Source organism: Doryrhamphus excisus, linkage group LG6 (assembly GCF_037039965.1).
Source record: "Doryrhamphus excisus strain RoL-2023G ecotype Guam linkage group LG6, RoL_Dexc_Guam_v1.1, whole genome shotgun sequence".
In the NCBI taxonomy this organism is placed as follows: domain Eukaryota; kingdom Metazoa; phylum Chordata; class Actinopteri; order Syngnathiformes; family Syngnathidae; genus Doryrhamphus; species Doryrhamphus excisus.
In genome coordinates this window covers 24,401,889-24,418,725 of record NC_136362.1, presented here as the reverse complement: position 1 = coordinate 24,418,725, position 16,837 = coordinate 24,401,889, and the positions used below count along the sequence as shown (strand labels likewise).

The window sequence follows — 16,837 nt, the reverse complement described above, 5'->3', positions numbered from 1 at the left end:
AGAGTTAAGGTGGACAGCACTTTGTGAAACCTGACTGCAGTCATGCTGTTGTAGTCTCTGTCGCACAATTGCTCAGCACGTTTGGCTGTTAACTGAGAGGTTGGTGGTTCGATCCCACCCAGGGACTCTCAATTCACACATGTGTTGGACTTTGGACTCCCTCGCTTGTATGTACATTTTTCCCCATTGGCGAACTGTTTTTGTGTTGGTGCCAGCTGCACTGCTGGCACTGTGGCTAAGCTGGTCAAAGTGCCTGTCTAGTAAACAGGAGATCCTGGGTTCAAATCCCAGCAGTGCCTGGGTGCTTGGTCAGTGAAACTTTGGCAGCTGATTTCTGAACCATGTACTTCTTTTTGTCACTTGCCCTTCAAGAACGAATTGACGTTGCATCCACAGCTGACGTGATTGTTGTGGATCCCATTACGCCAGAAGGTGCTTGAATCCATTTTTTTAATTAAACCATTACCTGTGAGCGGTAAGTTACACCATTGCACTAAACATTGTTAGAATAGTTAGTAATGGAGTTAGTAGTGAATAACTAACAATGCTTGTGGGGATTTTTTTTTGGTTTTGGACATCTTTCAGATAAATAAGCATGCAAACTGACCCGGGAACATCATGGCTGTTCCTGACAAATGAACATAACGGGAGGGTTAAGATGACTACACTTCCAAAGTTCTCAGCTATGACTGAACCTCTCGCTCCTTTTTTCCCTGAGAAACTAGGTTGGCTGTGGAATTGATTAAACATCAAGAAGTCCACATCAATTAAAAAAATAATTAAAAAGTGATATCCTGGCCGAAAAAGGTCCGGTTAGCTCAGTCGGGAGAGCATGAGACTCTTAATATCAGGGTCGTGGGTTCGAGCCCCACATCTTTTGGTGATACAGACCTGGTAGACCCAAATGAGTAGTGAGGGTGTGCTGGGAACGTCTGGCAGAGTCTCCCGTTCGTCGAGTCTTCAACTCTCACCTCTGGCAGAGCTTCACCTGCATCCCGGGGGAGGACCGGGATATTGAGTCCGAATGGGCCATATTCCGTGCCTCCATTGCTGAGGCGGCTGACCGGAGTTGCAGCTGCAAGGCCGTCGGTGCCAGTCGTGGCGGCAGGCCCCGAACCCGATGGTGGACACCAGAAGTCAGGGCCGCCGTCAAGCTGAAGAAGGAGTCCTATCCAGCATTGATGGCTTGTGGGACTCCGGAAGCAGCTGACAGGTACTGTCAGGCCAAACGGTTCGCGGCTTCGGCGGTTGTCCAGGCAAAAACTCGGGTGTGGGAGGAATTCGGTGAGGCCATGGAGCACGACTTTCGGTCGGCCTCGAAGGGGTTCTGGCAAACCGTCCGGCGCCTCCGAAAAGGGAAGCAGAGCCCAGTCCACACTGTTTACAGTGGAGACGGGGCCTGCTGACCTCGACTGGGGATTTGTTTTGGTGAAGTAGGTGCAGACACATCTATTAAAAAATGAAAATACAAAATATACAGAATGCAGTATAAATATATGTACGCAGTCTGTTTTTTGTTTGTTATTCCGAAAGTGCAGTCTGATTGTTTTTCCTAAGAGTCCAAACTGAGCGTTAATTTAACGCATATAGAGTGTCAAAGTGGCAGGGTGAGGCAGAGGTGGGGTGTGAACAGTGTCAGGGGGGGTTCCGGGCCTTGTTGATGAGGCTGACAGCAGACAGGAAGAAACTTGTTTTTGTGGCGTGAGGTTTTGGTCCTGATGGACCGCAGACTCCTCTCAAAGAGACTGTGTCCGGGGTAAAAAAAAAAACTATCAAGATCGCCTCAAGGTCCAAAAGTGTTAAGGCAGTCCCATAGTGTCCCCACATCATGCCATGTGTCTATTTGCCTTGAGACATGAGTAAATTAGCTTAAATGCTAACATGCTAATGGTCATCATGTTAGCGCCAAGCAAGAGAGTCCTTTTTCAGTCGGGTCTAAAAGTGGGGGCAATGTGAAGCTGTGTCTGTGCCACCTACTATGTTGCTGTGTCCCTGGTCCAGTGTGTTCCCATCTTGGGTTGGAATGTCCCCATGCTGGTAACGGGTGGGGAATACAGTCCGTTGATGAGGATAAGCGGGATGGATTTCAGTGGTTAAAGTCTCCAGCTACCATGAAAACGGTCATGGGCCACGAGCCTATTCTGAATTACCCTTTGGCCAATCGACACCACATCAACTCAGCAGCAGTCCTCGTTAGTATAGTGGACAGTATCTCCGCCTGTCACGTGGAAGACCGGGGTCCGATTCCCCGACGGGGAGTTCCTCTTTTGTATGTCACAATGTCACGTTGAACCTTGAGTCGGGTTGCGGTTGCAACAACCAGTCCGGTTAAACAAAACCTCTCTTAATCTTCTTCTCACGGTGTTCAGGTGTCTTTTACAATCTGACAGTCTTTTGCTGCCAAATCATTCCAGGCGTGGATAATGAAGCTGACCAGGAAAATGCCAGCTGTGGGATTTCAACCAGAGCCTCCTGAGCGTAAGGAACCTTAATCTGGCGCCTTCGATCACTCATCCACCCAACCTAAAACGGTGCCCTGATCAGGAAAAAAAAACTGTGACCTTGTGAGGTTCACTGACAACAGAGGACACTCAAAAGGAGCCGCACAAAGCAGGGTACTTGTACAGATGTCGGCAGCAGAGTGGCGCAGCGGTAGCGTGCTGGGCCCATAACCCAGAGTCGATGGATCGAAACCATCCTCTGCTATGGCTGTGCTCTTCACGTGTCCTTTGAAGAGCTTGCAGATGTTACTTAGCTGACCTGGTCCAGTAAAGAGTTCACACTTCCTTTACTGCTGTTCTCGATGCATTTATTGCTCTTGAGTGCATTCACACGCCATTGCGGGACATTGAAGCATCGCGAAACACCGCAACTGTCCTCACTCGTCCATTGTCACTCTTATGGACTTGAAGAATCCCAGCCAGTTTCCGTTCGTTTCGGGGAACCTCCTCCTCTTTGACGATCATCACATCTCCAACTTGCATGTTTCTTCTTGGCGTATGCCATCTTTGTCTCAGAGCAATGTTGGTCAGATACTCCTTCCACCATTTGTTCCAGAACTATTCCGACAAATATTGCAATTATCTCCATCTCATTTTAGTATACAAGTCCATCCATCCATCCATTTTCCTCCACTTATCCAGGTCCAGGTCGCGGGGGGCAGCAGTCTTAGTAGGGAAGCCAAGATTTCCCGGTCCCCGGCCACCTCCTCCAGCTCCACCGGGAGGACACCAAGGTGTTCCCAGGCCAGCTGTGAGACATAATCCCTCCAGCGTGTCCTAGGTCTGCCCCGGGGCCTTTTCCCGGCTGGGTATGCCCGGAACACCTCACCAGGGAGGCGTCCGGGAGGCATCCGGACTAGATGCCCGAGCTACCTCAACTGACTCCTCTCGATGTGAAGGAGAAGCGGCTCTACTCTGAGCCCTCCCGGATGACTGAGCTCCTCACCCTATCTCTTAGGGTGAGTCCAGCTACCCTACGGAGGAAACTCATTTCAGCCGCCTGTATCCGAGATGTCATTCTTTCGGTCATGACCCAAAGCTCATGACCATAGGTGAGGGTGGGAACATAGATCGACCGGTAAATTGAGAGCTTTTTTAACCACGACGGTCCGTTACAGCGACCGCATTACTGCCGAGGCTGCGCCGATCCGTCTGTCGACCTCACGCTCCCACTTTCCCTCTCTACGCCTGTACTGTGGGAGTCCTACACACAATTTCCCGCTGTCCAGTTCGCCCAGCACGCCAACGCTCTTCCTCCGCCAGGGATATTCCCCAGCTGCTGGCACTGCCCGCTCCAACCACACCGGCTGCGTCATCCGCTTTGGTGGGCCGACTTCAGGTGGAAGGTACGATATCCTGGGCGGGGGAAGCTTCTCCTACCACAGCATTAATTGACTCTGGGGCGGACGAGAACTTCATTGATAGCGGACTGGTCAGTTCTCTTAACATTCCTACTGTTGAGCTTGTCCCCCATAAGAATGTCTGCTCGCTAGATGAACATCACCTGGCATGCATTACGCATCACAATTTTTTCCCTGAGAAACTAGGTTGGCTGTGGAATTGATTAAACATCAAGAAGTCCACATCAATTAAAAAAATAATTAAAAAGTGATATCCTGGCCGAAAAAGGTCCGGTTAGCTCAGTCGGGAGAGCATGAGACTCTTAATATCAGGGTCGTGGGTTCGAGCCCCACATCTTTTGGTGATACAGACCTGGTAGACCCAAATGAGTAGTGAGGGTGTGCTGGGAACGTCTGGCAGAGTCTCCCGTTCGTCGAGTCTTCAACTCTCACCTCTGGCAGAGCTTCACCTGCATCCCGGGGGAGGACCGGGATATTGAGTCCGAATGGGCCATATTCCGTGCCTCCATTGCTGAGGCGGCTGACCGGAGTTGCAGCTGCAAGGCCGTCGGTGCCAGTCGTGGCTGCAGGCCCCGAACCCGATGGTGGACACCAGAAGTCAGGGCCGCCGTCAAGCTGAACAAGGAGTCCTATCCAGCATTGATGGCTTGTGGGACTCCGGAAGCAGCTGACAGGTACTGTCAGGCCAAACGGTTCGCGGCTTCGGCGGTTGTTCAGGCAAAAACTCGGGTGTGGGAGGAATTCGGTGAGGCCATGGAGCACGACTTTCGGTCGGCCTTGAAGGGGTTCTGGCAAACCGTCCGGCGCCTCCGAAAAGGGAAGCAGAGCCCAGTCCACACTGTTTACAGTGGAGACGGGGCCTGCTGACCTCGACTGGGGATTTGTTTTGGTGAAGTAGGTGCAGACACATCTATTACAAAATGAAAATACAAAATATACAGAATGCAGTATAAATATATGTACGCAGTCTGTTTTTTGTTTGTTATTCCGAAAGTGCAGTCTGATTGTTTTTCCTAAGAGTCCAAACTGAGCGTTAATTTAACGCATATAGAGTGTCAAAGTGGCAGGGTGAGGCAGAGGTGGGGTGTGAACAGTGTCAGGGGGGGTTCCGGGCCTTGTTGATGAGGCTGACAGCAGACAGGAAGAAACTGTTTTTGTGGCGTGAGGTTTTGGTCCTGATGGACCGCAGCCTCCTCTCAAAGAGACTGTGTCCGGGGTAAAAAAAAAAAAAACTATCAAGACAGCCTCAAGGTCCAAAAGTGTTAAGGCAGTCCCATAGTGTCCCCACATCATGCCATGTGTCTATTTGCCTTGAGACATGAGTAAATTAGCTTAAATGCTAACATGCTAATGGTCATCATGTTAGCGCCAAGCAAGAGAGTCCTTTTTCAGTCGGGTCTAAAAGTGGGGGCAATGTGAAGCTGTGTCTGTGCCACCTACTATGTTGCTGTGTCCCTGGTCCAGTGTGTTCCCATCTTGGGTTGGAATGTCCCCATGCTGGTAACGGGTGGGGAATACAGTCCGTTGATGAGGATAAGCGGGATGGATTTCAGTGGTTAAAGTCTCCAGCTACCATGAAAACGGTCATGGGCCACGAACCTATTCTGAATTACCCTTTGGCCAATCGACACCACATCAACTCAGCAGCAGTCCCCGTTAGTATAGTGGACAGTATCTCCGCCTGTCACGTGGAAGACCGTGGTTCGATTCCCCGACGGGGAGTTCCTCTTTTGTATGTCACAATGTCACGTTGAACCTTGAGTCGGGTTGCGGTTGCAACAACCAGTCCGGTTAAACAAACCTTTCTCATTAGAACAAAACCTCTCTTAATCTTCTTCTCACGGTGTTCAGGTGTCTTTTACAATCTGACAGTCTTTTGCTGCCAAATCATTCCAGGCGTGGATAATGAAGCTGACCAGGAAAATGCCAGCTGTGGGATTTCAACCAGAGCCTCCTGAGCGTAAGGAACCTTAATCTGGCGCCTTCGATCACTCATCCACCCAACCTAAAACGGTGCCCTGATCAGGAAAAAAAAACTGTGACCTTGTGAGGTTCACTGACAACAGAGGACACTCAAAAGGAGCCGCACAAAGCAGGGTACTTGTACAGATGTCGGCAGCAGAGTGGCGCAGCGGTAGCGTGCTGGGCCCATAACCCAGAGGTCGATGGATCGAAACCATCCTCTGCTATGGCTGTGCTCTTTACGTGTCCTTTGAAGAGCTTGCAGATGTATTGTCTTTGTTACTTAGCTGACCTGGTCCAGTAAAGAGTTCACGCTTCCTTTACTGCTGTTCTCGATGCATTTATTGCTCTTGAGTGCATTCACACGCCATTGCGGGACATTGAAGCATCGCGAAACACCGCAACTGTCCTCACTCGTCCATTGTCACTCTTATGGACTTGAAGAATCCCAGCCAGTTTCCGTTCGTTTCGGGGAACCTCCTCCTCTTTGACGATCACCACATCTCCAACTTGCATGTTTCTTCTTGGCGTATGCCATCTTTGTCTCAGAGCAATGTTGGTCAGATACTCCTTCCACCATTTGTTCCAGAACTATTCCGACAAATATTGCAATTATCTCCATCTCATTTTAGTATACAAGTCCATCCATCCATCCATTTTCCTCCACTTATCCAGGTCCAGGTCGCGGGGGGCAGCAGTCTTAGTAGGGAAGCCAAGATTTCCCGGTCCCCGGCCACCTCCTCCAGCTCCACCGGGAGGACACCAAGGTGTTCCCAGGCCAGCTGTGAGACATAATCCCTCCAGCGTGTCCTAGGTCTGCCCCGGGGCCTTTTCCCGGCTGGGTATGCCCGCAACACCTCACCAGGGAGGCGTCCGGGAGGCATCCGGACTAGATGCCCGAGCTACCTCAACTGACTCCTCTCGATGTGAAGGAGAAGCGGCTCTACTCTGAGCCCTCCCGGATGACTGAGCTCCTCACCCTATCTCTTAGGGTGAGTCCAGCTACCCTACGGAGGAAACTCATTTCAGCCGCCTGTATCCGAGATGTCATTATTTCGGTCATGACCCAAAGCTCATGACCATAGGTGAGGGTGGGAACATAGATCGACCGGTAAATTGGGAGCTTTTTTAACCACGACGGTCCGTTACAGCGACCGCATTACTGCCGAGGCTGCGCCGATCCGTCTGTCGACCTCACGCTCCCACTTTCCCTCTCTACGCCTGTACTGTGGGAGTCCTACACACAATTTCCCGCTGTCCAGTTCGCCCAGCACGCCAACGCTCTTCCTCCGCCAGGGATATTCCCCAGCTGCTGGCACTGCCCGCTCCAACCACACCGGCTGCGTCATCCGCTTTGGTGGGCCGACTTCAGGTGGAAGGTACGATACCCTGGGCGGGGGAAGCTTCTCCTACCACAGCATTAATTGACTCTGGGGTGGACGAGAACTTCATTGATAGCGGACTGGTCAGTTCTCTTAACATTCCTACTGTTGAGCTTGTCCCCCACAAGAATGTCTGCTCGCTAGATGAACATCACCTGGCATGCATTACGCATCAGACGTGCACCATATCCTTGGTGCTGTCGGGAAACCACCAAAAGGTCACTAATTTTTTTCGTATGCCCTCTCGCTCAGCTCTGTTAGTACTCGGCCTCCCCTGGCATCCCTTGCGTGTGTTGTGATGTTTTGTCATTCAGCGCCACTTTGCAGAGGCACATCCACTCGACAATTTAATTTGTTCTACGACAGTGTTTCACAATGTGGCATTGGTGGTTCAGTGGTAGAATTCTCGCTTGCCAAGCGGGAGGCCCGGGTCCGATTCCCGGCCAATGCAGTATATCTCAGCTTATACCTTTCTTTAGAGCTCATGTTGAAAAAGTACAAAGGCTCTTTTCCTGCGAAAGTGCAGTATTCAGAATGACACCTGAAACGTAACAGACCGGACCACCCGAGAGTTAAGGTGGACAGCACTTTGTGAAACCTGACTGCAGTCATGCTGTTGTAGTCTCTGTCGCACAATTGCTCAGCACGTTTGGCTGTTAACTGAGAGGTTGGTGGTTCGATCCCACCCAGGGACTCTCAATTCACACATGTGTTGGACTTTGGACTCCCTCGCTTGTATGTACATTTTTCCCCATTGGCGAACTGTTTTTGTGTTGGTGCCAGCTGCACTGCTGGCACTGTGGCTAAGCTGGTCAAAGTGCCTGTCTAGTAAACAGGAGATCCTGGGTTCAAATCCCAGCAGTGCCTGGGTGCTTGGTCAGTGAAACTTTGGCAGCTGATTTCTGAACCATGTACTTCTTTTTGTCACTTGCCCTTCAAGAACGAATTGACGTTGCATCCACAGCTGACGTGATTGTTGTGGATCCCATTACGCCAGAAGGTGCTTGAATCCATTTTTTTAATTAAACCATTACCTGTGAGCGGTAAGTTACACCATTGCACTAAACATTGTTAGAATAGTTAGTAATGGAGTTAGTAGTGAATAACTAACAATGCTTGTGGGGATTTTTTTTTGGTTTTGGACATCTTTCAGATAAATAAGCATGCAAACTGACCCGGGAACATCATGGCTGTTCCTGACAAATGAACATAACGGGAGGGTTAAGATGACTACACTTCCAAAGTTCTCAGCTATGACTGAACCTCTCGCTCCTTTTTTCCCTGAGTAACTAGGTTGGCTGTGGAATTGATTAAACATCAAGAAGTCCACATCAATTAAAAAAATAATTAAAAAGTGATATCCTGGCCGAAAAAGGTCCGGTTAGCTCAGTCGGGAGAGCATGAGACTCTTAATATCAGGGTCGTGGGTTCGAGCCCCACATCTTTTGGTGATACAGACCTGGTAGACCCAAATGAGTAGTGAGGGTGTGCTGGGAACGTCTGGCAGAGTCTCCCGTTCGTCGAGTCTTCAACTCTCACCTCTGGCAGAGCTTCACCTGCATCCCGGGGGAGGACCGGGATATTGAGTCCGAATGGGCCATATTCCGTGCCTCCATTGCTGAGGCGGCTGACCGGAGTTGCAGCTGCAAGGCCGTCGGTGCCAGTCGTGGCGGCAGGCCCCGAACCCGATGGTGGACACCAGAAGTCAGGGCCGCCGTCAAGCTGAAGAAGGAGTCCTATCCAGCATTGATGGCTTGTGGGACTCCGGAAGCAGCTGACAGGTACTGTCAGGCCAAACGGTTCGCGGCTTCGGCGGTTGTCCAGGCAAAAACTCGGGTGTGGGAGGAATTCGGTGAGGCCATGGAGCACGACTTTCGGTCGGCCTCGAAGGGGTTCTTGCAAACCGTCCGGCGCCTCCGAAAAGGGAAGCATAGCCCAGTCCACACTGTTTACAGTGGAGACGGGGCCTCCTGACCTCGACTGGGGATTTGTTTTGGTGAAGTAGGTGCAGACACATCTATTAAAAAATGAAAATACAAAATATACAGAATGCAGTATAAATATATGTACGCAGTCTGTTTTTTGTTTGTTATTCCGAAAGTGCAGTCTGATTGTTTTTCCTAAGAGTCCAAACTGAGCGTTACTTTAACGCATATAGAGTGTCAAAGTGGCAGGGTGAGGCAGAGGTGGGGTGTGAACAGTGTCAGGGGGGGTTCCGGGCCTTGTTGATGAGGCTGACAGCAGACAGGAAGAAACTTGTTTTTGTGGCGTGAGGTTTTGGTCCTGATGGACCGCAGCCTCCTCTCAAAGAGACTGTGTCCAGGGTAAAAAAAAAAAACTATCAAGACAGCCTCAAGGTCCAAAAGTGTTAAGGCAGTCCCATAGTGTCCCCACATCATGCCATGTGTCTATTTGCCTTGAGACATGAGTAAATTAGCTTAAATGCTAACATGCTAATGGTCATCATGTTAGCGCCAAGCAAGAGAGTCCTTTTTCAGTCGGGTCTAAAAGTGGGGGCAATGTGAAGCTGTGTCTGTGCCACCTACTATTTTGCTGTGTCCCTGGTCCAGTGTGTTCCCATCTTGGGTTGGAATGTCCCCATGCTGGTAACGGGTGGGGAATACAGTCCGTTGATGAGGATAAGCGGGATGGATTTCAGTGGTTAAAGTCTCCAGCTACCATGAAAACGGTCATGAGCCACGAGCCTATTCTGAATTACCCTTTGGCCAATCGACACCACATCAACTCAGCAGCAGACCCCGTTAGTATAGTGGACAGTATCTCCGCCTGTCACGTGGAAGACCGTGGTTCGATTCCCCGACGGGGAGTTCCTCTTTTGTATGTCACAATGTCACGTTGAACCTTGAGTCGGGTTGCGGTTGCAACAACCAGTCCGGTTAAACAAACCTTTCTCATTAGAACAAAACCTCTCTTAATCTTCTTCTCACGGTGTTCAGGTGTCTTTTACAATCTGACAGTCTTTTGCTGCCAAATCATTCCAGGCGTGGATAATGAAGCTGACCAGGAAAATGCCAGCTGTGGGATTTCAACCAGAGCCTCCTGAGCGTAAGGAACCTTAATCTGGCGCCTTCGATCACTCATCCACCCAACCTAAAACGGTGCCCTGATCAGGAAAAAAAAACTGTGACCTTGTGAGGTTCACTGACAACAGAGGACACTCAAAAGGAGCCGCACAAAGCAGGGTACTTGTACAGATGTCGGCAGCAGAGTGGCGCAGCGGTAGCGTGCTGGGCCCATAACCCAGAGGTCGATGGATCGAAACCATCCTCTGCTATGGCTGTGCTCTTTACGTGTCCTTTGAAGAGCTTGCAGATGTATTGTCTTTGTTACTTAGCTGACCTGGTCCAGTAAAGAGTTCACGCTTCCTTTACTGCTGTTCTCGATGCATTTATTGCTCTTGAGTGCATTCACACGCCATTGCGGGACATTGAAGCATCGCGAAACACCGCAACTGTCCTCACTCGCCCATTGTCACTCTTATGAACTTGAAGAATCCCAGCCAGTTTCCGTTCGTTTCGGGGAACCTCCTCCTCTTTGACGATCACCACATCTCCAACTTGCATGTTTCTTCTTGGCGTATGCCATCTTTGTCTCAGAGCAATGTTGGTCAGATACTCCTTCCACCATTTGTTCCAGAATTATTCCGACAAATATTGCAATTATCTCCATCTCATTTTAGTATACAAGTCCATCCATCCATCCATTTTCCTCCACTTATCCAGGTCCAGGTCGCGGGGGGCAGCAGTCTTAGTAGGGAAGCCAAGATTTTCCGGTCCCCGGCCACCTCCTCCAGCTCCACCGGGAGGACACCAAGGTGTTCCCAGGCCAGCTGTGAGACATAATCCCTCCAGCGTGTCCTAGGTCTGCCCCGGGGCCTTTTCCCGGCTGGGTATGCCCGCAACACCTCACCAGGGAGGCGTCCGGGAGGCATCCGGACTAGATGCCCGAGCTACCTCAACTGACTCCTCTCGATGTGAAGGAGAAGCGGCTCTACTCTGAGCCCTCCCGGATGACTGAGCTCCTCACCCTATCTCTTAGGGTGAGTCCAGCTACCCTACGGAGGAAACTCATTTCAGCCGCCTGTATCCGAGATGTCATTATTTCGGTCATGACCCAAAGCTCATGACCATAGGTGAGGGTGGGAACATAGATCGACCGGTAAATTGAGAGCTTTTTCAACCACGACGGTCCGTTACAGCGACCGCATTACTGCCGAGGCTGCGCCGATCCGTCTGTCGACCTCACGCTCCCACTTTCCCTCTCTACGCCTGTACTGTGGGAGTCCTACACACAATTTCCCGCTGTCCAGTTCGCCCAGCACGCCAACGCTCTTCCTCCGCCAGGGATATTCCCCAGCTGCTGGCACTGCCCGCTCCAACCACACCGGCTGCGTCATCCGCTTTGGTGGGCCGACTTCAGGTGGAAGGTACGATATCCTGGGCGGGGGAAGCTTCTCCTACCACAGCATTAATTGACTCTGGGGCGGACGAGAACTTCATTGATAGTGGACTGGTCAGTTCTCTTAACATTCCTACTGTTGAGCTTGTCCCCCACAAGAATGTCTGCTCGCTAGATGAACATAACCTGGCATGCATTACGCATCAGACGTGCACCATATCCTTGGTGCTGTCGGGAAACCACCAAAAGGTCACTAATTTTTTTCTTATGCCCTCTCGCTCAGCTCTGTTAGTACTCGGCCTCCCCTGGCATCCCTTGCGTGTGTTGTGATGTTTTGTCATTCAGCGCCACTTTGCAGAGGCACATCCACTCGACAATTTAATTTGTTCTCCGACAGTGTTTCACAATGTGGCATTGGTGGTTCAGTGGTAGAATTCTCGCTTGCCAAGCGGGAGGCCCGGGTCCGATTCCCGGCCAATGCAGTATATCTCAGCTTATACCTTTCTTTAGAGCTCATGTTGAAAAAGTACAAAGGCTCTTTTCCTGCGAAAGTGCAGTATTCAGAATGACACCTGAAACGTAACAGACCGGACCACCCGAGAGTTAAGGTGGACAGCACTTTGTGAAACCTGACTGCAGTCATGCTGTTGTAGTCTCTGTCGCACAATTGCTCAGCACGTTTGGCTGTTAACTGAGAGGTTGGTGGTTCGATCCCACCCAGGGACTCTCAATTCACACATGTGTTGGACTTTGGACTCCCTCCCTTGTATGAACATTTTTCCCCATTGGCGAACTGTTTTTGTGTTGGTGCCAGATGCACTGCTGGCACTGTGGCTAAGCTGGTCAAAGTGCCTGTCTAGTAAACAGGAGATCCTGGGTTCAAATCCCAGCAGTGCCTGGGTGCTTGGTCAGTGAAACTTTGGCAGCTGATTTCTGAACCATGTACTTCTTTTTGTCACTTGCCCTTCAAGAACGAATTGACGTTGCATCCACAGCTGACGTGATTGTTGTGGATCCCATTACGCCAGAAGGTGCTTGAATCCATTTTTTTAATTAAACCATTACCTGTGAGCGGTAAGTTACACCATTGCACTAAACATTGTTAGAATAGTTAGTAATGGAGTTAGTAGTGAATAACTAACAATGCTTGTGGGGATTTTTTTTTGGTTTTGGACATCTTTCAGATAAATAAGCATGCAAACTGACCCGGGAACATCATGGCTGTTCCTGACAAATGAACATAACGGGAGGGTTAAGATGACTACACTTCCAAAGTTCTCAGCTATGACTGAACCTCTCGCTCCTTTTTTCCCTGAGAAACTAGGTTGGCTGTGGAATTGATTAAACATCAAGAAGTCCACATCAATTAAAAAAATAATTAAAAAGTGATATCCTGGCCGAAAAAGGTCCGGTTAGCTCAGTCGGGAGAGCATGAGACTCTTAATATCAGGGTCGTGGGTTCGAGCCCCACATCTTTTGGTGATACAGACCTGGTAGACCCAAATGAGTAGTGAGGGTGTGCTGGGAACGTCTGGCAGAGTCTCCCGTTCGTCGAGTCTTCAACTCTCACCTCTGGCAGAGCTTCACCTGCATCCCGGGGGAGGACCGGGATATTGAGTCCGAATGGGCCATATTCCGTGCCTCCATTGCTGAGGCGGCTGACCGGAGTTGCAGCTGCAAGGCCGTCGGTGCCAGTCGTGGCGGCAGGCCCCGAACCCGATGGTGGACACCAGAAGTCAGGGCCGCCGTCAAGCTGAAGAAGGAGTCCTATCCAGCATTGATGGCTTGTGGGACTCCGGAAGCAGCTGACAGGTACTGTCAGGCCAAACGGTTCGCGGCTTCGGCGGTTGTCCAGGCAAAAACTCGGGTGTGGGAGGAATTCGGTGAGGCCATGGAGCACGACTTTCGGTCGGCCTCGAAGGGGTTCTGGCAAACCGTCCGGCGCCTCCGAAAAGGGAAGCAGAGCCCAGTCCACACTGTTTACAGTGGAGACGGGGCCTGCTGACCTCGACTGGGGATTTGTTTTGGTGAAGTAGGTGCAGACACATCTATTAAAAAATGAAAATACAAAATATACAGAATGCAGTATAAATATATGTACGCAGTCTGTTTTTTGTTTGTTATTCCGAAAGTGCAGTCTGATTGTTTTTCCTAAGAGTCCAAACTGAGCGTTAATTTAACGCATATAGAGTGTCAAAGTGGCAGGGTGAGGCAGAGGTGGGGTGTGAACAGTGTCAGGGGGGGTTCCGGGCCTTGTTGATGAGGCTGACAGCAGACAGGAAGAAACTTGTTTTTGTGGCGTGAGGTTTTGGTCCTGATGGACCGCAGACTCCTCTCAAAGAGACTGTGTCCGGGGTAAAAAAAAAAACTATCAAGATCGCCTCAAGGTCCAAAAGTGTTAAGGCAGTCCCATAGTGTCCCCACATCATGCCATGTGTCTATTTGCCTTGAGACATGAGTAAATTAGCTTAAATGCTAACATGCTAATGGTCATCATGTTAGCGCCAAGCAAGAGAGTCCTTTTTCAGTCGGGTCTAAAAGTGGGGGCAATGTGAAGCTGTGTCTGTGCCACCTACTATGTTGCTGTGTCCCTGGTCCAGTGTGTTCCCATCTTGGGTTGGAATGTCCCCATGCTGGTAACGGGTGGGGAATACAGTCCGTTGATGAGGATAAGCGGGATGGATTTCAGTGGTTAAAGTCTCCAGCTACCATGAAAACGGTCATGGGCCACGAGCCTATTCTGAATTACCCTTTGGCCAATCGACACCACATCAACTCAGCAGCAGTCCTCGTTAGTATAGTGGACAGTATCTCCGCCTGTCACGTGGAAGACCGGGGTTCGATTCCCCGACGGGGAGTTCCTCTTTTGTATGTCACAATGTCACGTTGAACCTTGAGTCGGGTTGCGGTTGCAACAACCAGTCCGGTTAAACAAAACCTCTCTTAATCTTCTTCTCACGGTGTTCAGGTGTCTTTTACAATCTGACAGTCTTTTGCTGCCAAATCATTCCAGGCGTGGATAATGAAGCTGACCAGGAAAATGACAGCTGTGGGATTTCAACCAGAGCCTCCTGAGCGTAAGGAACCTTAATCTGGCGCCTTCGATCACTCATCCACCCAACCTAAAACGGTGCCCTGATCAGGAAAAAAAAACTGTGACCTTGTGAGGTTCACTGACAACAGAGGACACTCAAAAGGAGCCGCACAAAGCAGGGTACTTGTACAGATGTCGGCAGCAGAGTGGCGCAGCGGTAGCGTGCTGGGCCCATAACCCAGAGGTCGATGGATCGAAACCATCCTCTGCTATGGCTGTGCTCTTCACGTGTCCTTTGAAGAGCTTGCAGATGTTACTTAGCTGACCTGGTCCAGTAAAGAGTTCACACTTCCTTTACTGCTGTTCTCGATGCATTTATTGCTCTTGAGTGCATTCACACGCCATTGCGGGACATTGAAGCATCGCGAAACACCGCAACTGTCCTCACTCGTCCATTGTCACTCTTATGGACTTGAAGAATCCCAGCCAGTTTCCGTTCGTTTCGGGGAACCTCCTCCTCTTTGACGATCATCACATCTCCAACTTGCATGTTTCTTCTTGGCGTATGCCATCTTTGTCTCAGAGCAATGTTGGTCAGATACTCCTTCCACCATTTGTTCCAGAACTATTCCGACAAATATTGCAATTATCTCCATCTCATTTTAGTATACAAGTCCATCCATCCATCCATTTTCCTCCACTTATCCAGGTCCAGGTCGCGGGGGGCAGCAGTCTTAGTAGGGAAGCCAAGATTTCCCGGTCCCCGGCCACCTCCTCCAGCTCCACCGGGAGGACACCAAGGTGTTCCCAGGCCAGCTGTGAGACATAATCCCTCCAGCGTGTCCTAGGTCTGCCCCGGGGCCTTTTCCCGGCTGGGTATGCCCGGAACACCTCACCAGGGAGGCGTCCGGGAGGCATCCGGACTAGATGCCCGAGCTACCTCAACTGACTCCTCTCGATGTGAAGGAGAAGCGGCTCTACTCTGAGCCCTCCCGGATGACTGAGCTCCTCACCCTATCTCTTAGGGTGAGTCCAGCTACCCTACGGAGGAAACTCATTTCAGCCGCCTGTATCCGAGATGTCATTCTTTCGGTCATGACCCAAAGCTCATGACCATAGGTGAGGGTGGGAACATAGATCGACCGGTAAATTGAGAGCTTTTTTAACCACGACGGTCCGTTACAGCGACCGCATTACTGCCGAGGCTGCGCCGATCCGTCTGTCGACCTCACGCTCCCACTTTCCCTCTCTACGCCTGTACTGTGGGAGTCCTACACACAATTTCCCGCTGTCCAGTTCGCCCAGCACGCCAACGCTCTTCCTCCGCCAGGGATATTCCCCAGCTGCTGGCACTGCCCGCTCCAACCACACCGGCTGCGTCATCCGCTTTGGTGGGCCGACTTCAGGTGGAAGGTACGATATCCTGGGCGGGGGAAGCTTCTCCTACCACAGCATTAATTGACTCTGGGGCGGACGAGAACTTCATTGATAGCGGACTGGTCAGTTCTCTTAACATTCCTACTGTTGAGCTTGTCCCCCACAAGAATGTCTGCTCGCTAGATGAACATCACCTGGCATGCATTACGCATCACAATTTTTTCCCTGAGAAACTAGGTTGGCTGTGGAATTGATTAAACATCAAGAAGTCCACATCAATTAAAAAAATAATTAAAAAGTGATATCCTGGCCGAAAAAGGTCCGGTTAGCTCAGTCGGGAGAGCATGAGACTCTTAATATCAGGGTCGTGGGTTCGAGCCCCACATCTTTTGGTGATACAGACCTGGTAGACCCAAATGAGTAGTGAGGGTGTGCTGGGAACGTCTGGCAGAGTCTCCCGTTCGTCGAGTCTTCAACTCTCACCTCTGGCAGAGCTTCACCTGCATCCCGGGGGAGGACCGGGATATTGAGTCCGAATGGGCCATATTCCGTGCCTCCATTGCTGAGGCGGCTGACCGGAGTTGCAGCTGCAAGGCCGTCGGTGCCAGTCGTGGCTGCAGGCCCCGAACCCGATGGTGGACACCAGAAGTCAGGGCCGCCGTCAAGCTGAACAAGGAGTCCTATCCAGCATTGATGGCTTGTGGGACTCCGGAAGCAGCTGACAGGTACTGTCAGGCCAAACGGTTCGCGGCTTCGGCGGTTGTTCAGGCAAAAACTCGGGTGTGGGAGGAATTCGGTGAG

General features: G+C 50.7%; 6 non-coding genes across 6 annotated transcripts; all 6 read left to right on the top strand.

Moving 5' to 3' along the window:
• Window positions 1-225: 225 nt before the first annotated feature.
• Window positions 226-299, top strand: trnat-agu (transfer RNA threonine (anticodon AGU)). The gene has a single exon. It is a non-coding gene; the product is annotated as a tRNA-Thr (tRNA).
• A 7,287-nt stretch (window positions 300-7,586) lies between these two features.
• Window positions 7,587-7,657, top strand: trnag-gcc (transfer RNA glycine (anticodon GCC)). Its single transcript has one exon. It is a non-coding gene; the product is annotated as a tRNA-Gly (tRNA).
• Window positions 7,658-7,999: 342 nt separating this feature from the next.
• On the top strand, window positions 8,000-8,073 carry trnat-agu (transfer RNA threonine (anticodon AGU)). The gene has a single exon. It is a non-coding gene; the product is annotated as a tRNA-Thr (tRNA).
• A 3,963-nt stretch (window positions 8,074-12,036) lies between these two features.
• On the top strand, window positions 12,037-12,107 carry trnag-gcc (transfer RNA glycine (anticodon GCC)). Its single transcript has one exon. It is a non-coding gene; the product is annotated as a tRNA-Gly (tRNA).
• A 342-nt stretch (window positions 12,108-12,449) lies between these two features.
• On the top strand, window positions 12,450-12,523 carry trnat-agu (transfer RNA threonine (anticodon AGU)). Its single transcript has one exon. It is a non-coding gene; the product is annotated as a tRNA-Thr (tRNA).
• A 1,888-nt stretch (window positions 12,524-14,411) lies between these two features.
• On the top strand, window positions 14,412-14,483 carry trnad-guc (transfer RNA aspartic acid (anticodon GUC)). The gene has a single exon. It is a non-coding gene; the product is annotated as a tRNA-Asp (tRNA).
• The last annotated feature ends 2,354 nt before the right edge of the window (window positions 14,484-16,837 follow it).